General features: G+C 46.6%; 2 protein-coding genes and 1 pseudogene across 2 annotated transcripts in view; 1 reads left to right on the top strand and 2 right to left on the bottom strand.

The window, feature by feature from the left end:
• LOC144763075 (uncharacterized) overlaps positions 1 to 19,068 on the bottom strand; it is a 676,435-nt gene that overhangs the window by 468,972 nt on the left and 188,395 nt on the right.
• Positions 1 to 19,068, bottom strand: part of LOC144764083 (ribonuclease inhibitor-like) — a 203,052-nt gene that overhangs the window by 49,027 nt on the left and 134,957 nt on the right. The window lies entirely within an intron of this gene.
• On the top strand, positions 6,039 to 15,353 carry LOC144761492 (Krueppel-like factor 9 pseudogene; annotated as a pseudogene).

Raw genomic sequence — 19,068 nt, 5'->3', positions numbered from 1 at the left:
AGGAAAGTTCTCCTCAGTTACCAGAAGTAACCCCGACTGATGATTTAGCAGAGTATGAGGACGAGTTCTGCTTCCCTGACAGCGAGTTCTGAAAATGACTCAATCAATCATTCATTAATTGTAAATAGTCCTCCTTATTCACTTTTATTCCTGTATGTCTGTCTTTCTTTAGCAAGTGCTTCATCACATTCCCAACAAAACTGTAATCACCCAATCAAACAACAAGCACATCAGCAGAACTGTCTTGATTTTGATGCAGCAGCATTCCACCGGTTCACAACAGTTAGTTGACAAGAACTCAGTCCTGGTCGTCTATCCTGAGTCCTCCTCCTCCAGACTCACCCTATCCATTACCCATAATGCTGATGCCTGGATTCTGCACAATGAAGAAATGAAGAAATGAAGGAGCCAGCCCTCAAACACAAATTACAGGTAAGATAAGCTTTTGGATGGGAGGTAGTATAAAGGAGTATTCGGAGAGGCGAGAGAGTGACAGTGGTACTAGCAGCAAAGTCCTAGGGCTCTTGAATTAACAAAGTCTGTGACAGGCATTTACTTAGGAAAAAATGTGGCCTATTGCACGTGAACGTGTAGGCGTTCTATTGCTCGCTTGCCTGTCTCAGGGGTGCTGTCTCTGGGGTTTCTAGGTTTTAGGGTTGTGTCAGCACCGCTACCACATTTCTAATGTTGATTGCTTTTGATTTGCAGAAAATCCACGCCGGGAAACTCCAGTTGTGGCCCTGCTGCAGAACGCGTTAGGACTCTGTGAATTCCAGGTGGAGCCAGCCCTCAAACACAAATTACAGGTAAGATAAGCTTTTGGATGGGAGGTAGTATAATGGAGTATTCGGAGAGGCGAGAGAGTGACAGTGGTACTAGCAGCAAAGTCCTAGGGCTCTTGAATTGACAAAGTCTGTGACAGGCATTTACTTAGGAAAACATTTGGCCTATTGCACGTGAACCAACACGATGACAGTGTTCTGTTAAATGAAATTACTGCAAAACCACCACCCACCCAGCTCAAAAGTAGTAAAAAAACAGGTATGCTCAGATAAAGTTTGAAAAAGTATATTTATATCCCTAACAAAATAATCTCCCGCAAGACCCTCCCTAACCCCAACAAATAGTCCTCAAAAGTCCCCAAAAAACCCAACTCCCAATTCCCACCCCCCAACAGTCTCAAAAAAAGGGGCAAGGGACACTCTATGGATGCAAGCTGGTAAGTTTGGCCTCCAGGGCATCATGCTTTAGGGCCAGGGCATCATATTTTTCTTGGAGGATGGCTTGCTCTAGGCGGAGGCCCTCCACCACATTTTGAAATTTGTGCCATTTCTGGACCTCCGCCTCTAGGTCTGACACTCTGCGGAGTGCACGGCGCAAGCGACCTTTAACAGTGCTGCGAGGTGCAGCTTTTGCTGCTCGGCGGTGGCGTCTTCCGGCACGGCTCCGGTTCGCTGGAGCACTGTGCTTACCGGCAGAACGTGGGGTAACAGAGGAGGATGTAGACGATGTTAAGTTGGATGCACTGGAGTGCGTGTCATCCCCCTCGAGGTCCACCAGTCGCCGATATTCCGCAACAGTTGCTTCCAGCCTCCGTTGCCGGGCCAGTACAGCCAGCATACTCCTCGTTGGTTTGGAGGTTTTAGTATTGCCAACTATATGAAGAAAGAAAGACATAATCTGTAAGCAATGCTCTTTAGGAATATGATTAACACAAAATGATTCAGCAGGAAGTTGTGTCACAGTACAACTAGCAACTAGCCAGGGCAGTACAAAACTATTCAGGCCAGTATCATGGGCGTCCGCAGGGAGGGGCGCTTGAATCACCATTTCCCTTCCCACAACTCTCTTGTATCCTTGGTTTGGTGCTCTTTCATATGAAAGAGATCTGGCAGAAGTGAGTGATTTTTCCTCTGAGCCGTTAACCACACCAGCAACCGTATCATCTGCACCAGGCCCAGGCGATATGTCTGTTTCCCTCCCTCTCTCTCTCTCTCTCTCTCTCTCTCTCTCTCTCTCTCTGTCTCACTCTTTCTGTCTCCCTTTGTCTCCCTCTACCTCGCTGTCTCTCTCTCTCTGTCTCCCTCCCTCACCCTCCCTCTGGCTCCCTCCCTCTCTATCTCTCCTTCTGTCTTCCTCTCTCTCTGTCTCTGCCTCTATCTGTCTTTCGGTCCCAGCCTGCTGTAATTACCATATTGTAATTTGTCACTGGGCCACCACTGGATACACATCATATCCTATCTAAGAGTCAGATAGTACCATGATCCAGCTTACCTGTACTCGCCACCGCCACTGTCTCCTGCCTCACAGTCTGTACTTGTTCTTGGTCCGACTCCTCCCCAGATTGACCCTCGGACTCCGAGTCAATGATGACCACATCCGAGCTGGCCCCGCCACCAGATGTTCCACCTACAAAATAGATTTAAGAATGTTAGATTACACCACTCCACTAGTATTTGGACTATGAATGAAAAAATGTGAAAACAACTGAAAAAGTAATTGACTGTCTACTGTAGTCTAAAGTAAATGTCCCTCCTTCCAGGGAAAGCTGTTGTCTTGCTTAATTTTTTTGTCACAATTGTTGAATGCTTGCTTAATTTTTTAACACACATTATTTTTCTCTGAACAGACAGAAACTGGACTTCTAATGACAAGAGAGGAACATCAACTTGAAACCAGGTGAAAGCTCGGCTCGACCACAAGAAATGTGTACCATTCCAGAACTCATCAAATCAGCACCAAGCACTTTTCCATTTCCAACTAACTTTATTTTAATATATGTGTTTACTTAAACTTTTAATAAAGCTTTTAAACTTGAATTGACTCTGTAGTTTTTCCTCTAGAGAGTCCGGACTAGAGTGACTGAGCGAAAAGTTTTGCAATTTTTGGAAGGAGGAATCTGTGCTGCTGACACTACCAGGTTTATTTATACAGTGTGCCAAACACGCCCCTCTGAAATATTATTACTCTGGTCTTTGGTGTCCATAGTTCGGTTTGTGGAGAATTGTCCCTGCAACAGTAGGATTATTGATTTTGCTCCTATCTAAACACTATTTCAAAACAATTAAATTAGGAATGCTTGGACAACAATAGGTCCTCTATATTTAAAAGAAAACTTACTGGGGCCAGCAAAGGAGCACTCGCCGCCCTGGCCTGCATCCTCCTCCTTTGGAGCCACTGCTGCAGCAGATTTGCCCCTGGGCGGACCTAACGTACAACATGAAAGAAATAACAGAAAACATTGATGATTGCTGCTTGCCGATGTCCTTGTCAACCAAATCAAACATTTAGAAAGAACAAGAACCTACTATTTCATCCAAAAAGAGGGCTACAAAGGAAGGACTGCACCTGAGCCTCTACTCTAGGGGCAGATTTACAAGCCCCTTGCAGCTCTTCTGCTCCATTCTTGCGTCAATTTTGTGACGCAGCGCCACAAGAGAGGCGCCATGGTGTGGCGTATATTAACACCCACCCCCCACTCCCCCCCTGCGTGGGAACGCACCCATTGAGGCGCAGGCCCAGGCATTCACGTGGCGCATCTCCTTAGATGCATCACGTTGTGCATGACTCGCAGGGATGAGCCACGTTTACGTCGCTGTGCATCAGGTAAGGCAGTGTAAACGTGGAACAAGGGGCTTGTAAATCTGCCCCTTTGTGTCTAGCATTACGCAGTTCTGTAACATACACTCATACTCAGCCCAATTAAATGAACACAAAATAGATAACAAATAAGCAGTGGCACCGGCACAGAGAAGGAGAACAGTGCACATGAAATGCACAGAAGATTTTGAAATATTAATGAAAAAATTGCTACTACTACTCACCAAGACCGGGGACCTCCACTCCCAGCACGTCTAGCAGGTCACGCTCTCGGTCAAGGATGTCGGTCCAGCGGTGGGTGACCTGATTGTAGGTGCGCTGGACCCCCGTGATCTTAAAAAGGGCCCGGCACACCTGCGCCCACCGCTTCCGTCGCTCCTGGCTGTTGGTGTAACCAGCAGCAATCCTGCCGCCTGCCGCGATGGTCCTGGGGAGACGGCGCTGCACGTAAAAAACAAGTGCGCCCACCTCCTCAGGGCTGAAAATCTCCCGAGGCACCACCATTTCCGCCCTCAATCGACCACACGGGAGCCGGGCACGGGCTGCGGTGCCCGTCTTGGGCAGCTTCACAGCTGTCTTGACCATGTTCTTGTTCTGGGCAGGTGTGAGCAGTAAAGAAGAGACAAAATGAAAAAAAATAAGAGTAGGGAAGAAGGAAAGTAAAAGTTTAAAAAAGTAGTTCAAAAGTAAACAAAAATAGCCTAAAACACAAAAATATAGATCTAGAAAAATACAGGGATAGAAAATAAGTTAAATAGATCAAAAAAATAGTAAAACAAGCAAAGGATGGCAGAGATATAGAGAGGATAGAAACACCATACCCAGACACATAGGAATGAATGAAAAACAAGATGGCGGCCCGATCACGCGCGAGTAAGTAAGTTCGCACGCGATTTCTCTCGCGAACTCGTGCGAACTTGTATTCGCAAGGCGCGAGTCGGGCGAGATTACACTTAGCGGGCGGAAACGGAAATACGTCACGCAAACAAAATGGCGGCGCCCATACTCAACCTTGAGGTAACTCGCACGAGTTAGCGGCTTCCACGGGCGAGTTCGCACTACGACGCGCCCCGCGAATAGGGCGAAATTACCGAAAAACGAGTTTTGCAAAAGCAAAACGAACGAGCAGGTGCAAAAGTTCGAGCTATTCATTTGTAACCATTTACCTGTAGTGCTTCCTGAAGGGGCCCTCCAGAATCCGGTTGCCTACTTGCAACTATTGTGTGACCCTGCTCTATCAGTCACAGAATAGTTACAAGTATGCCATTGCATCCTGTTAAAAAAAATTATTTACTTTGCATTTGCAACAAAAAGGAAAGGGAGCAGACAAGCAGGTGCCAGCCTTCATTAATGTCAGTTGGGGCAGGGCAGGTGTTGTTGTTTGCAAAACTTAAGGCACTTAGCAGGTGTTTGTTCACTCAGTGGTCAATCAGAGGGTGTTGTGATGACACTGAGGGTGGCATGGGTGTGCCAGCCAGAGGGTGGCATGGGTGAACCAGAGTGCCAGTGTTGACAGAGGATGGCAGTGCTTTGCTTTGCCCCAATAATGTACACTGGTGAACTAGAGGGTGATGTGATGACACAGAGGGTGACATGGGTGAGCCAGAGGGTGGCATGGGTGACCAAAGAGAGTGCCAGTGGTGACAGAGAGTGGCAGTGATGAAGAAAGCTTAGCAAACAGACTGGGCACGTACAAACAACAAGTTCGCTAAACTGGCGACCCGACAAGTAAGTTCGCAATTTGCGAAATAGTACAAAACCCTCGCGAACTTGCAGAAACCCGTGCGAACACACACACCCCCAAAAAATCCGCTAATCCGCGAGAATTCGCGGATTTCGCGTATTTTCGCAATCCGCGAATACGCAAATCCGCAAATTCGCGGATCGCGAATCCGCAAAATCCGCCCATGCTTAGTTTAGACATTGATGCCCATGGCTGTACCATGGTTTAGACATTGACGCCCATGGCTGTACCATGGTTTAGACATTGACGCTCATGGCTGTACCATGGTTTACACATTGACGCCCATGGCTGTACCATGGTTTAGACATTGATGCCCATGGCTGTAGCATGCTTTAGACATTGATGCCCATGGCTGTACCATGGTTTAGACTTTGACGCCCATGGCTGTACCATGAGTTAGACTTTGACGCCCATGGCTGTACCATGGTTTAGACATTGATGCCCATGGCTGTACCATGGTTTAGACTTTGACGCCCATGGCTGTACCATGGTTTAGACATTGATGCCCATGGCTGTACCATGGTTTAGACATTGATGCCCATGGCTGTACCATGGTTTAGACTTTGACGATTAAACACAAAGGAGGGGTGAGAGCTCCTAACTCTACCACCCCAAACCCCCACAGAAAATTCAGATGTACACACAGAAGGGGTAGTAGAGTACACACAAATAATGACCACAACAAAACGTAGACATGGGGAAATTCAATCATTGGAAAAAATTGCCCTCACTCACATTCCGAAGTATGTGACATTCTACCATCATTGGGCCTGCTTGCAATACGCCCTGGTGTAGCCACACTCAGGGCAGAGCATTAGGGAAGGGGAAAGAATTAATAATAAATTTCACTCAACAAAACAAACCATATATCACTGACGACATGTAACATATAATGAGGTGTGAATTGTGCCAATCACCAAGTGTCAGAAATAAATAGTGCGACTAAAGTGCAGTTAATGGGAAGTGTTAAAACTGATTAAGGGTGCCAACTAAAATAAGTATTTTATTGGACGTTACCTGGTACCCCTATCAGGATTAAAAACTCAAATGGGGATGGGAAATGTCTTGTTCGAGACATAAGGATCTCACAAGACCTCCCTCCTGATACTGCTTATGTCGACATGTTTCAACCGTAATAAACGTGCCAATGCTGGTCACCTCGGTCTTCTTCAGGACAGTCGCTTTTATTTCTCTTTGAGCACTACCGAAATTCGGTATATTGGGCCCCTTGGAACTGAGGCGGTCTCTATAGATCCGTGCCCCCTCTTGTTACATGTAGAGACTTGTCCCAAAATACGGGAAAACACTCACGAGTTCATTAAATTCATGAACCTGAATTGGTGCCCTGCGGGAGGTTCACCCTTCGAACCCAACTGTTCATTGGGTGGCGTCCTGCTCCCTTGCCCGCTTTCCGTGACACCGCGTAGTTTAGGCTGTACCATGGTTTAGACTTTGACGCCCATGGCTGTACCATTGTTTAGACATTGATGCCCATGGCTGTACCATGGTTTAGACATTGACGCCCATGGCTGTACCATGGTTTAGACATTGACGCCCATGGCTGTACCATGGTTAAGACATTGATGCCCATGGCTGTACCATGGCTTAGACATTGAAGCCCATGGCTGTACAATGGTTTAGACTTTGACGTCCATGGCTGTACCATGGTTTAGACATTGATGCCCATGGCTGTACCATGGTTTAGACATTGACGCCCATGGCTGTAGCATGCTTTAGACATTGACGCCCATGGCTGTACCATGGTTTAGACATTGATGCCCATGGCTGTGCCATGGTTTACACATTGATGCCCATGGCTGTACCATAGTTTATCATTAGTGGGTGGGATGCACTCCTTCAATGCTTCCAGTTACTCGTGTTAATCCTCAAATTACACAATGCGTGCACAAGGGTAACGTGCCCAGCCCCAGTGGCACGTGGTACTGTTAATCACAACATTGGGACACTAAATAGTGTCCCCGACCTTGGCACAATAGCTGCTGCGTTTACAGTGTTATTATCCATAATTCACCATTTTAATCCTTTTTAAACCATTTTGTCGCGTTTTCACTCCCTTTTCTTTGTTGACCTTTTAAAAACCACATGCAAGTAAATGCCAATTTTCTCTGTTTCTCATATTTCTGATGGGCCATCCGAACCTCTTCTGTCAAAAATATGTGCTGGAGCAGATTTCATAAAAAAGCAGTTTATTGCAAACCCAATGCCTTTCGGGCCTCTGTGGGCCCTTCGTCAGGGGTAACTGGAAAATCAATTAAACAAGTATTAAACATACATTACACCACTGTACATCTAACTTTTACTGATTTATCAATTGTTTACTTGTCTAAAACGGGGTTCAAACAATTAAATTACTCATGCTGCTGGAAATTTACACTGTTCCTCTCTTATATAGCTTGCTTATATTAGTGAGTCCTGGTCTGTGGTGTCAATTAACTTTACGTACACCTCATCGCCTCGCAGCCCAAAAGTCTTCAAACCCTTTGCTCAGACACCTCCCTTCAGAACTTAAGCACGTGGGTTGATTGCCGTAACTCCCTTTTCATGATGCACCCTTACTGTGGATTACTATACATCGAGATGCTCCCAAACTTCCTACCCGCCATTGTTCTTTACATTTCATGTCGTACGCCTAACGTTTCAAACAGTTTTTACACATGATCATGACGAAATTAAATCACTCATGTGGAATTACCTACTCTCCTCCATTCATTCTATTAATCGTCCCCTCATTATCTCACATACCTGCTTAAAAACGTCCGCATATCTCTCTACATCTCCGAAAGAGTCTTCCTCGACATTCCACCCTCACCGGCTTGTAGACATTGATGCCCATGGCTGTACGATGGCTAGACATTGACGCCCATGGCTGTAGTATGCTTTTGGCATTGACGCCCATGGCTGTACGATGGTTCAGAATTTGACGCCCATGGCTGTGCCATGGTTTAGACATTGATGCCCATGGCTGTGCCATGATTTAGACATGGATGCCCATGCCTGTACCATGGTTAGACATTGATGCCCATGGCTGTACCATGGTTTAGACATTGATGCCCATGGCTGTGCCATGGTTTAGACATTGATGCCCATGGCTGTGCCATGGTTTAGACATTGATGCCCATGGCTGTGCCATGCTTTAGACATTGATGCCCATGGCTGTGCCATGGTTTAGACATTAATGCCCATGGCTGTGCCATGCTTTAGACAGTGATGCACATGGCTGTACCATGGTTTAGACATTGATGCCCATGCCTGTACCATGGTTTAGACATTGACGCCCATGGCTGTACCATGGTTAGACATTGATGCCCATGGCTGTACCATGGTTTAGACATTGATGCCCATGGCTGTGCCATGCTTTAGACATTGATGCCCATGGCTGTGCCATGGTTTAGACATTAATGCCCATGGCTGTGCCATGCTTTAGACAGTGATGCACATGGCTGTACCATGGTTAAGACATTGATGCCCATGGCTGTGCCATGGTTTAGACATTAATGCCCATGGCTGTGCCATGGTTTAGATATTGATGCCCATGGCTGTGCCATGCTTTAGACAGTGATGCCCATGGCTGTGCCATGCTTTAGACAGTGATGCACATGGCTGTGCCATGCTTTAGACATTGATGCCCATGGCTGTAGTATGGTTTAGACATTGATGCCCATGGCTGTACCATGGTTTAGACATTGATGCCCATGGCTGTGCCATGCTTTAGACAGTGATGCACATGGCTGTGCCATTGTTTAGACATTGATGCCCATGGCTGTGCCATGCTTTAGACATTGATGCCCATGGCTGTGCCATGCTTTAGACATTGATGCCCATGGCTGTACCATGGTTTAGACATTAATGCCCATGGCTGTGCCATGCTTTAGACAGTGATGCACATGGCTGTTGTGGTAAATAAATAAATAATACCCTATTTTTGAATGCATAAATGAATAACAGATAGCTCAATAAATAAGAGTCAGGATTCGAGGTAGTGGGAGTTTCGCAGGTTTAATACAGCATAAAGGACAGGAACAGGACAACCTGCACGGGAACAGAATAGCAAGGCCCGGCAGCTGCCGGGGGCAGAATCTGGAATGGCTAGCTCTAACTTTTTAATAACAATACATGAGCATATATACATAACGCAAACACATAGCATTACATTGCAATAGGCGTAGCAGTGGGTGGAGCAATAGGTGTGACGCGTAGCAGTCGCGATAGATAAGGGTGAAAATGGGTGTAACAGGGCGTATACATAGACATGTGATGCAAACGTAACAGAAGATGTCATGAATGGGGCGGAAACCATGGAGGGGGCTACCTGAGGAGCCGGGACCTCTAACCTGATGGTGCGCGCAAACTGGCAATGACGTATCACTAGGAGAAGCTGGGGCTATGAACTCTGTGCTAGGAGCAGAGACTGAAGTCTGGAGGGTCGGAGCGACATGTACCTAAACCCTATCTAGTATCTGATGTTTAGGGAACATGTTGATATAAACTAGAAGTCAGGAGGGGAAAGGCTAACAGACTCTAGGACTGGAGCATGCATTATTCTACATGTAGTGCGTGATGAAGAATATTAAATGACCATTAAATGCAGTATTTCTCTTACATGGAGCCCTAAAGGCTAGACAATGACGGAAACTATTGATGCGATTCAGTAGCTTAGGAATGCAGGGAAAGAGGGCTGAACTGATAACTGGAATCATAACATAGTCTTGGCAGACTCAGAGGCAGAGCCAGGCTGCACCGGGCACTGCGAGGCAGGAAGTAAGTGAAGGGTCGAGGATACAGGTGGGGGCCGTGTCGCTCTCCAGCGAGGGCTTCAGGAGACAGGAGCTGAATCTGGTGTCCGGGCCCTTTTGAGGCCTAGAAACGGGGACTTTCAATGCATTAACGTGCACACTGAGAAACGTGGCAACATAACTTTACATAGGCCTAATACTCGTATTATTCACGAGAACTGGAAACTGGCATACTAGAGGTGGACACAACTGTAATTGCGTCTTTAATCAAACATGGGGAATAACATATGCATATTAATCATGCACACATAACATATGATGGATGACACGTAGGGACACAGAACATGGCAAAATTTACTTTTCCACATTCCCTCCTTGTCACTACGTTTCCATCAGGAAACATCAATATTCATGATACCATCTATCATTTCATACAGTACCATTTGCTCATCTCGAATTTTCTTGGAACTGGATTTAGAACGGGGCTTGGGACTAGGAATACATGATGTAGCACAAATGCCGCAAATCGCAGGGCCACATTGCATACAGAGGCAGCAACTGAATATGATCGCTACTGCAATACCTAGAAAGGACAAGACTTTCCATCCCCAGGCGGAAATTATACCCCAGAGCCAACCGGACCATGTCCAGGTGCCTGGATTTTGGTGTATCAGATGGGCAATTTTATGAAGTCTGGTTATAGCTGAATAGACAGACGGCGCGTTATTTGGAATGAAAATGCAGCAACTAGATCCGATGACTCTACAAGCCCCGCCCCTATCGGCCAGTATGACGTCAAGGACGAGACGATTTTGCAAAACTACAAATCTCATAGCAGATTGCTCTTCGGTTAAGTTACCTAGGGCAGAGGCAGTCTCATTTACTACAGCTTCAAGGGTTCTGGTTAATCTACGGATTAACTTACTATTCTGGACGGGGCCTAAAAAGAAGAAGAAACCTTTATTGAAGTCTGTATACTGTTCTAGAGTAGTTTCAGTATAATCGACAATTGGGGACTCGATCTCCCTTCTATGTCTAATGTGTACTAGCCGTGTGTTTCTATGATAATCAGATGGGGCTAGAAAAACTGGTGGCAGTAGGAAGGCAATGTAACAGGTTCCCTCCCAATTGAGGGGCAGACGAACATATGCGGTCTGACCACAAATAAAATATGAATGACGTGAAGCTTTGAAAATAGATTTCCCACTGTCACTATACTTGACAATAGTAGTACAATCACTATGTCCTACATGTATGGAACCATTATTTCGGACACATAATTCGCCTTTGACTGGTAGTACTGAAATAGCAGGTAAGTCTGGAGTAGTATCAGACTGAACATTCAGGACCATGAAATTCGAAGAATAATTACCTAAATTGTAAACTTCATTTTCTAGATCTAACCCGGTTCTGTGGGGAAGACCTTGCTTGTCTGGGAAACATGTACTGTTAAGAAAAGACATATCTGTTGAGGATGACGTTAACGTGGACCATGCTCCACACGAACCATTATGTGAAAAAGGATAAGGAAAGAGTGGCAGAACTCCCTTCGGTGTCTGGAAAGGGGGGAGTCGACCACATACCCAACAATTAGTGGCATTGCTGGTCTGGTGTGAATAATGTAACATGCGGATAAAGGAATTATTTCGCATAGCGAGGCGGTAAGAGAGTTCATGAGGAGGCAGATCACTAAACGTGTGCTCTGCTGTAACATTAGAAGACATATTTACATGAGAAACTGGAAAACACAGATAAAATGCATAACTGGTGCAGGAAATCATAATGCTGAAAAATAATATGAAACTTAGAAAAACGATACATCGGATTGAGTTTTGACTAACTCTCTCACTATGGGGGTCTATTTTATACATGTCAGAAACAGTCTAACCGTTTCACCTAGGGGAGGACTTAGACAATCAAACTGGCTGACTTATTTTACTAGACCGGAGTTTCTGTTTATACTCCTGCTGCGGAGTTTTCTCTAACAGGGAGGGTGTAGTAACATTGTTCTTTGCGGGACAGTCCTTGAGAACAGTACTTTGGCAGTCCTTCAAATCCTGGGAAATGTTCTTTGAAATGGGCTTCAATCCATAAAACTTCTTAACATGAGAAAGGTGCACCCAGCCTTTGCGACCTTCCAACTTCACGGCTGTACGGGTGGTGAGGAGGACCTGTCGGGGCTCCTTCCAGCGTGGCTCCAGCGGACTTGATCGGTCAAAATTGCGGACAAGAACCATGGATCCGGGAACAATTTCATGCGGTGCCACCTCGGTATTGTCTGGAAATGCGGCGGCAACCTGTGAACGACAAGAGTTGAGGGCAGACATCAAGGAAGCTAGGTAATCTGTCAGCATATTACTGGAAACATCGGTAATACTTCGGGGTCTAGGTGTACCCCACATATTAGGGGGGCGGCCGAAAACGACCTCGTACGGGGACAGACCTGATCTGGAATGTGCGACCATGCGCATGTAAAACAAGGCGACTGGCAGAGCTACTAGCCAGTCCACACCTTTCTCTTGACAAACTTTTGCGATGCGAATTTTCAGGGTCTGATTATGTCTCTCTACGAGACCAGCTGCTTCAGGATGGCGTACACAATGGAACTTCCACTGGTATCCTAACAAAAGGGAAACGTGCTTCATTAACTCTGAGGAGAATGGCTGGCCGTTATCAGAATATACGACCCTAGGGAGTCCATAACGAGGGAAGAATTCACGAACCAGCTGCTTGGCAGTGGTCGCGGCTGTGTAATCTGGGACTGGATATGCTTCTGTCCACCTGGACAAAGCGCACACAACTACAAGAACATACTTGAAACCTCGACATCGCTCCATCTGAATATAATCCATCTGGAGGACTTCAAAAGGGTGGTCAGGGGGCTGGAATCCACCTTGTTCCACCGGGACACTTTTACCTGGATTGAACTGACAACATATCATACAGGTACGGACTTTCTGCTTGGCTGCAGCTCGTAAATGCTTGTTGAACCAAATGTTCTGGATACTGTCTAACATGGCTTTTTCCCCTAAATGTGCTGGACTATGTGCGGTATTGATAATGACTTGAACCATAGAGTCGGGGAGAAACCATGCGGCTCTACCCTTCGTTAACCATCCCTGATCTGTCTGGACCCCTCCTTGTTCGGACCATTTCTTGATTTCATCGGGAGTAGCATGTAACTGGATATCTATGACATCTTGAGTAGGGTCCTTAACTGTCATGCATGTAGTCGGATCTGGAGTGTGTGTCATGTTAACTGGAATGTCTGGAGTCTGAGCTGTAAGCTTGGCTGTGCGATCTGCTAGATCGTTACCCTGGGAAATAATGTCAGTAACTTTCGTATGTGCCTTGCATTTCATGATGGCAATGGATGTCGGTAAATGTATTGCATCTAACAGAGCTTGAATAAGGAGACCATGCTGAATCTTGGTTCCATGAGAAGTCATGAAACCTCTTTCCTGCCAGAGCACTCCAAAGTCGTGTACGACTCCAAATGCGTAACGTGAATCTGTGTAAACATTAACTTTCAGGTTCTTGGCGTGTATGCAGGCTTGTGTCAGAGCAACTAGCTCTGCTGCTTGAGCAGACAGGGTGTCAATACGGTGTGTCTCAATAACTTCAGTGTCAGTAGTCACTGCATACGCGGCGACTAGTTCTCCTGTACTTGTTCTCATGCATGAACCATCCACATAAAGTGTCAGGTCGGGATCTGGTAATGGAATATCTGTCAGATCTTGTCTTGGCTTTGTCGTAATGTTAACTACTTCCACACAGTCGTGTGTGTCAGAATTTGAATTAGCTGATGGTAACAGTGTAGCAGGGTTCAGGATGTTGCAGCGTCTGATTTCTATGTGTGGCTGAAACAGTGTCAATTCATAACCTGTTAAACGTGCAATTGTCAAGTGCTGAGTCTGTGTTCGGTTTAAAAGAACTTCCACGGAGTGTGGAACTTGTACTGTCAGGGAGTGTCCTAATACTATGGAATCGCTTTGTCTGATAGCTAGTGCTGTGGCTGCAACTGACTTGAGGCACGCAGGTAGGGCCTGGGCTACGGGATCTAATGTGCTCGAAAAATAAGCACATGGCTTGTAGTGTCCTGCTTGATCTTGTGTGAGAACAGATAATGCTGTACCTTCACGTTCTGTGACGAAAAGTGTAAAAGACTTACTGTAGTTCGGTGTAGCTAGAACTGGAGCTTGGCATAAAGCTTTCTTTAACTCATTAAAACTAAGTGTATGTTCAGATGTCCAAGGGAGAACAGTCGATACGGCTGCCTCCTGTGTCGTTAACTGTATCAGTGGCTTGGCTAGAAATGCATACTGAGGAATCCATTGTCTACAATAAGAAGTAAGGCCGATAAAAGCACGTACCTCCTTCTGGGTCTTGGGCTGAGGAAGACTCGCTATTAACTGGATACGGTCTGGTGTCAACTGCCTACCCCGACTTCGTGGCCGCCCAGTGCCTGATGTCCATCTCCCACCGCCCCTCCGTGCTGATGCCCCCGCAGAGCCAGGCGCCCCCGCCGCCGGCGGTGCCCAAGGGGGCCACCGCGCCCGAGGAGTCGGAGCTGCTGCTGCGCCAGAGGTCGCGGCCGGAGCTGGCCAAGGAGCCGCCCCCGGTGCTGCTACAGCCGCAGCGCCCCGCCGGCCTCGGGGACACCTGGAAGGACTACTGCACCCTGCTGGCCATCGCCCGGAGCCTGCTGGACCTCAACAAGTACCCGACGGCGCTGGAGTACCCCCCGCCCAGCAGCGCGCCCGCCGCCGCCCCCAGCCCCCCGCCAGCGGAGGCGGAGGACCGCGGCAGCCCCGCTCCCAGCCCGAGCCCGGGGCAGCAGGAGGATTACTGCACCCTCGACCCACGCCCGGGGCAGCGGGAGGACTGCACCCGCCACCCCAGGGACACTTCACCCCCGCCGGGCAGGGGCGGCGCCGACAAGAGGCACCGGTGCCCGCACAGCGGCTGCGGGAAGGTCTACGGCAAGTCCTCGCACCTGAAGGCGCACTACCGAGTGCACACAGGTGAGCGACCATTCCCCTGCACATGGGCCAGATTGCCTTAAAAAGTTCTCTCGATCAGATGAGCTGACACGCCACTACAGGACGCATACAGGTGAAAAGCAGTTCCGGTGCCCCCTGTGTGAGAAGCGGTTCATGAGGAGTGACCACTTGACAAAGCACGCCCGGCGCCACACTGAATTTCAACCCAGCATGATTAAAAAATCTAAAAAATCAAACTCCTGCCTTTCATGAATTGTGAGCGACAGGTTAAAAGAACTTGACTTTCAGAAAATTAATGAATTTTGCCACTGTATATATGACCTACTTGCATCGTTTTAGGAAATGTAGCGGATTCCATTTCTTTGTCTCTGTGGTATGAGTAGCAGTCTTAAAAAAGTTACCACACTTAAACATTTTGACAGCAAAACCATGATATTTGTTTTACTTCCAAAACCCCAGATAATTTGCCTATCTGGTGGTCGAGTGGTTTCCTCTGTGGTATCCTCACTAGTAACTCTAAGCTCTTTTTTCTCACTCTTTGATTTTTCTACAGGCAGATATTGTTAATACTGACTATTTAAAATGGATTTTTAAAAATCCACTTTTTGGGCCCCTTGCCCTTACTGTAGCAATGTACGCTATCACAAAAAGATGTTTTGTACATCCAAGCTCATGGCACAATAGTAACCCTTTTTATTGAAGCGGGATCACAGTTCATCTCAGAAGGTTTCCTTGTTCCGAGATTGCGAAAAAGTAAACTTATTCAGTACAGTGGACTCCACGCCAGCCTGCTGACAGTGGGTTAGACTCAAATGATGAACTCCAGTGTAATCAATCATATTATTTTATATTCTGCTTGTCTTGGACATTTGCCTTTTTTGAGGTATTTCACAGGGCGTGTTTGTTTTTTGCGTGTGAGGAAGAGGAGGACGGGTTGTAGTATAGGATGCATGCTCAGAGAAGTGAGAATGTAGCAGGGTGAGGAAGACTCGCTATTAACTGGATACGGTCTGGTGTCAACTGCCTACCCCTCTTGGACAGTAAGTGTCCTAAGTATACCACTTGCTGGACACAGAATTGAAGCTTCGAAGGGGACACCTTGTGCCCCATCTCGGCCAGGAAATACAGAACCGTCAGTGACGCTCGCTCGCAGTCACGTTCAGAACGGGCTGTAATCAGTAGATCATCGACATACTGGAGCAGGGCAGTGTCAGTTGGCATGTGAACATTATCAAGTTGTCTCTTAAGTGCTTGACTGTAAATACTAGGACTTTCTGTGAAACCTTGAGGAGCGCGTGTGAACATATAGCTCCTTCCATTTAAACAGAATCCGAAAAGAAACTGGCTGTCTGGATGAATTGGAACACTAAAAAATGCGTTCTTGAGGTCAATTACAGTAAAGAACGTGGCTTCGGAATCAATGGCTGTCAATAGGGAAGAGATGTCTGGCACAACTGGGTACTGAGGAATAATACATTTGTTAAGTTCTCGTAGGTCAATCACTAATCGATATACTGGGGGTGCATTTGGGTCAGTACGTTTCATGACTGGAATGATCGGAGAATTGCATACATTGGAGTCAGTTTCTACAACTACTCCTTGAGCGATGAGCTCATCAATAATTTTGGATAAGGCTGCTACAGCCTCAGGTGGCAATCTGTACTGTCTGATTCGTGGTAACACTACACCTGGTTTGAGAGTCACACGATGGGGTGTGATTTGCATATACCCTACATCAGTTGGACCTTGCGCCCATAAATGCTGCGGAACATTAGACAATCTGGGATCAAAATCTCGTAATACATAGTGACCCTTAAAGTCACGTAGGAATAGACGTATTCCCTCTGGTGAACAACATATAACTGCACCTAACTCTTTCAGTGTTTTAATGCCTAATAGATTTTCTGGACATGACTTAGTAAGTAACAGATCAGTAGTACGGGACAATGGACCTACTTCTAGAGTAACTGGCTTTGATATTTCAGTTACAATGGGTTTTCCTGAAAATCCAAGGGAAACATTTCTAGAGCCTGAGAGCGGAGCCCCTGGAACTTCGGCGTGACTAATTGTGGTCCTACTTGCCCCTGTATCAATCAAAAACTTTCTATCTTTCCCTAATACTTGACTGTGAACATAGGGACCTTCTTGATCTACAGGTATCTCGATGAGAGGCAAGCCTACCTCCCTCTCTAGGCTGTTTCATGAATATGGCTGATACTCTGGATACTCAGACTGTGCATACTGGTACATCTGCTGTGTAACATGCTGTGTTGCAGTGAGGTTCCGTGACGATTTTAACCCGTGTTTTCATCATTGTCGTAAATACATGATTTTGGTATCAGTGAACCGCAAATGATCCATTTAGTATATCCTGGTGTTTTCGCTATGCTACGAGCAAGAGCACTCCTGTTACAAACACATTTGTGATCTACCCGTGGCATCCATCTTAGAACACGGAAGCCATTTTGTATTCCTTGCCCTCACATAGTCAATGGACACGCAATGACCTCTTTTTATTTAAGGACACGTAGGCCTTAACCGGCGATTCACCTTGCTAGTGACACGTGCACCTTAGGCCAGCAACGCTGTGGCAGCATGACTCGGCAAGAGCTGCCTCCCCAGCCTGAGGCCAGTCCTGCTATACTGGTTCTTGTGTTCGTTGGCCTGATCATGATTAGGCGGCCGAAGCTGGTAACCGTGCCCATTTACGACCCACAAACATTTCTTATCCTGTCTTTCTATCTTCTGCACCTGCCTCTGCTCCTTTCCTTCTGGGCCTTTATTAGGGGGAGGTAACGAAATTTACGATGAGGCGGTCCGGGTCTTGTATGAGAAATTGACATGGGATTATGATGGAATAGTGGGAAACCCTCATTCGTAATGTTTTGACATCAGATACTGTTGACGATTCCTGTGCAACGCCAAATATTTATTGTTTAAGACACTAATGTTTAGAACTGTGGTAACATGTAAAGAATTTGCCCCGAGCAGAATATTTAGTATATAAGGAGCAACCCTCTTTGTACAAATCGAACAGGCTCCTAGATACTGCCCATGTGTAGTTTCTGTGACTTCTGTGTCCCTGCAGTAATAAACCTTTGGTCTTTGACGCCACCATCGAGAAGCCCGTGTTTCTGTTTGTTTGTGCACCGAGACAGGTGGAACTCCGGGGTCTTCGGGTGTTATCCCTGACACCTCTGGACGGAACCAAAAAGTCCAGAACTCCAATTGGCGCCCAACGAAGGGCGACGTCATTCGGGGTTTCGAGGAGCTTCGTGTGAAGATTTCAGAGGGAGGCGCCCCACTTCATCGATCCCGGCATATCGCAAAAGTGGCCCCGACGTCCTCTTCCACGAGGGTTCCCGTTCAGACGGCTGCAGTGGTCCGTTGCCTTGACCGTCGCCCTGTCTTGGACCCGAGGTGCAGTCCTCAGTACGGCAAAACGTGACGGGTTTCTCCTTGGTGACGTCTTCAGTGCCTCAGTTAAGTATTCAGTGGTTGCTAGTTGGTTATTTTGTAAGGGTTGCTCCTGTTTGGATAATCCTTTTAGTTCTCAGTTCAGTTCAGTTCTGTAAGGTTATCACTGGTTATTCTGGTTACGATAATCATTCTGTTCAGTTCAGGTATCGATACAATTGTCAGTTCTGGTAGGCCTAAAATTCTTGGTTCGAGTGCGCATCTTTTCTATTTTGTGTTTTGTTTGTGTTGTGTTCCGGATTATAAAATGGTAAGTCGGAAAAATTGTATATTGTCTTGTTTTAGTTGCAACAGTGATTCCCAGTTGGAGGACTCGTGTTTGGTTCCTCCGATTGGAACTCCTCTTTATGATCTTTATTGCAAGTTTGGAGTGGGCCCTATCTCTTATAACGAGATATGGATCCACTACACAGAGAAAGATGGTGTCCTTAGTTGGCCACTACATGGTAGTTTTGAACCTGAAGTTCTCGATAATCTAGAAAGAAGGTTG

The sequence above is a fragment of the Lissotriton helveticus genome, chromosome 6 (genome assembly GCF_964261635.1).
Source record: "Lissotriton helveticus chromosome 6, aLisHel1.1, whole genome shotgun sequence".
In the NCBI taxonomy this organism is placed as follows: Eukaryota; Metazoa; Chordata; class Amphibia; order Caudata; family Salamandridae; genus Lissotriton; species Lissotriton helveticus.
The sequence above is the reverse complement of the archived record's forward strand: the minus strand, read 5'-3'. Positions and strand labels throughout refer to the sequence as shown.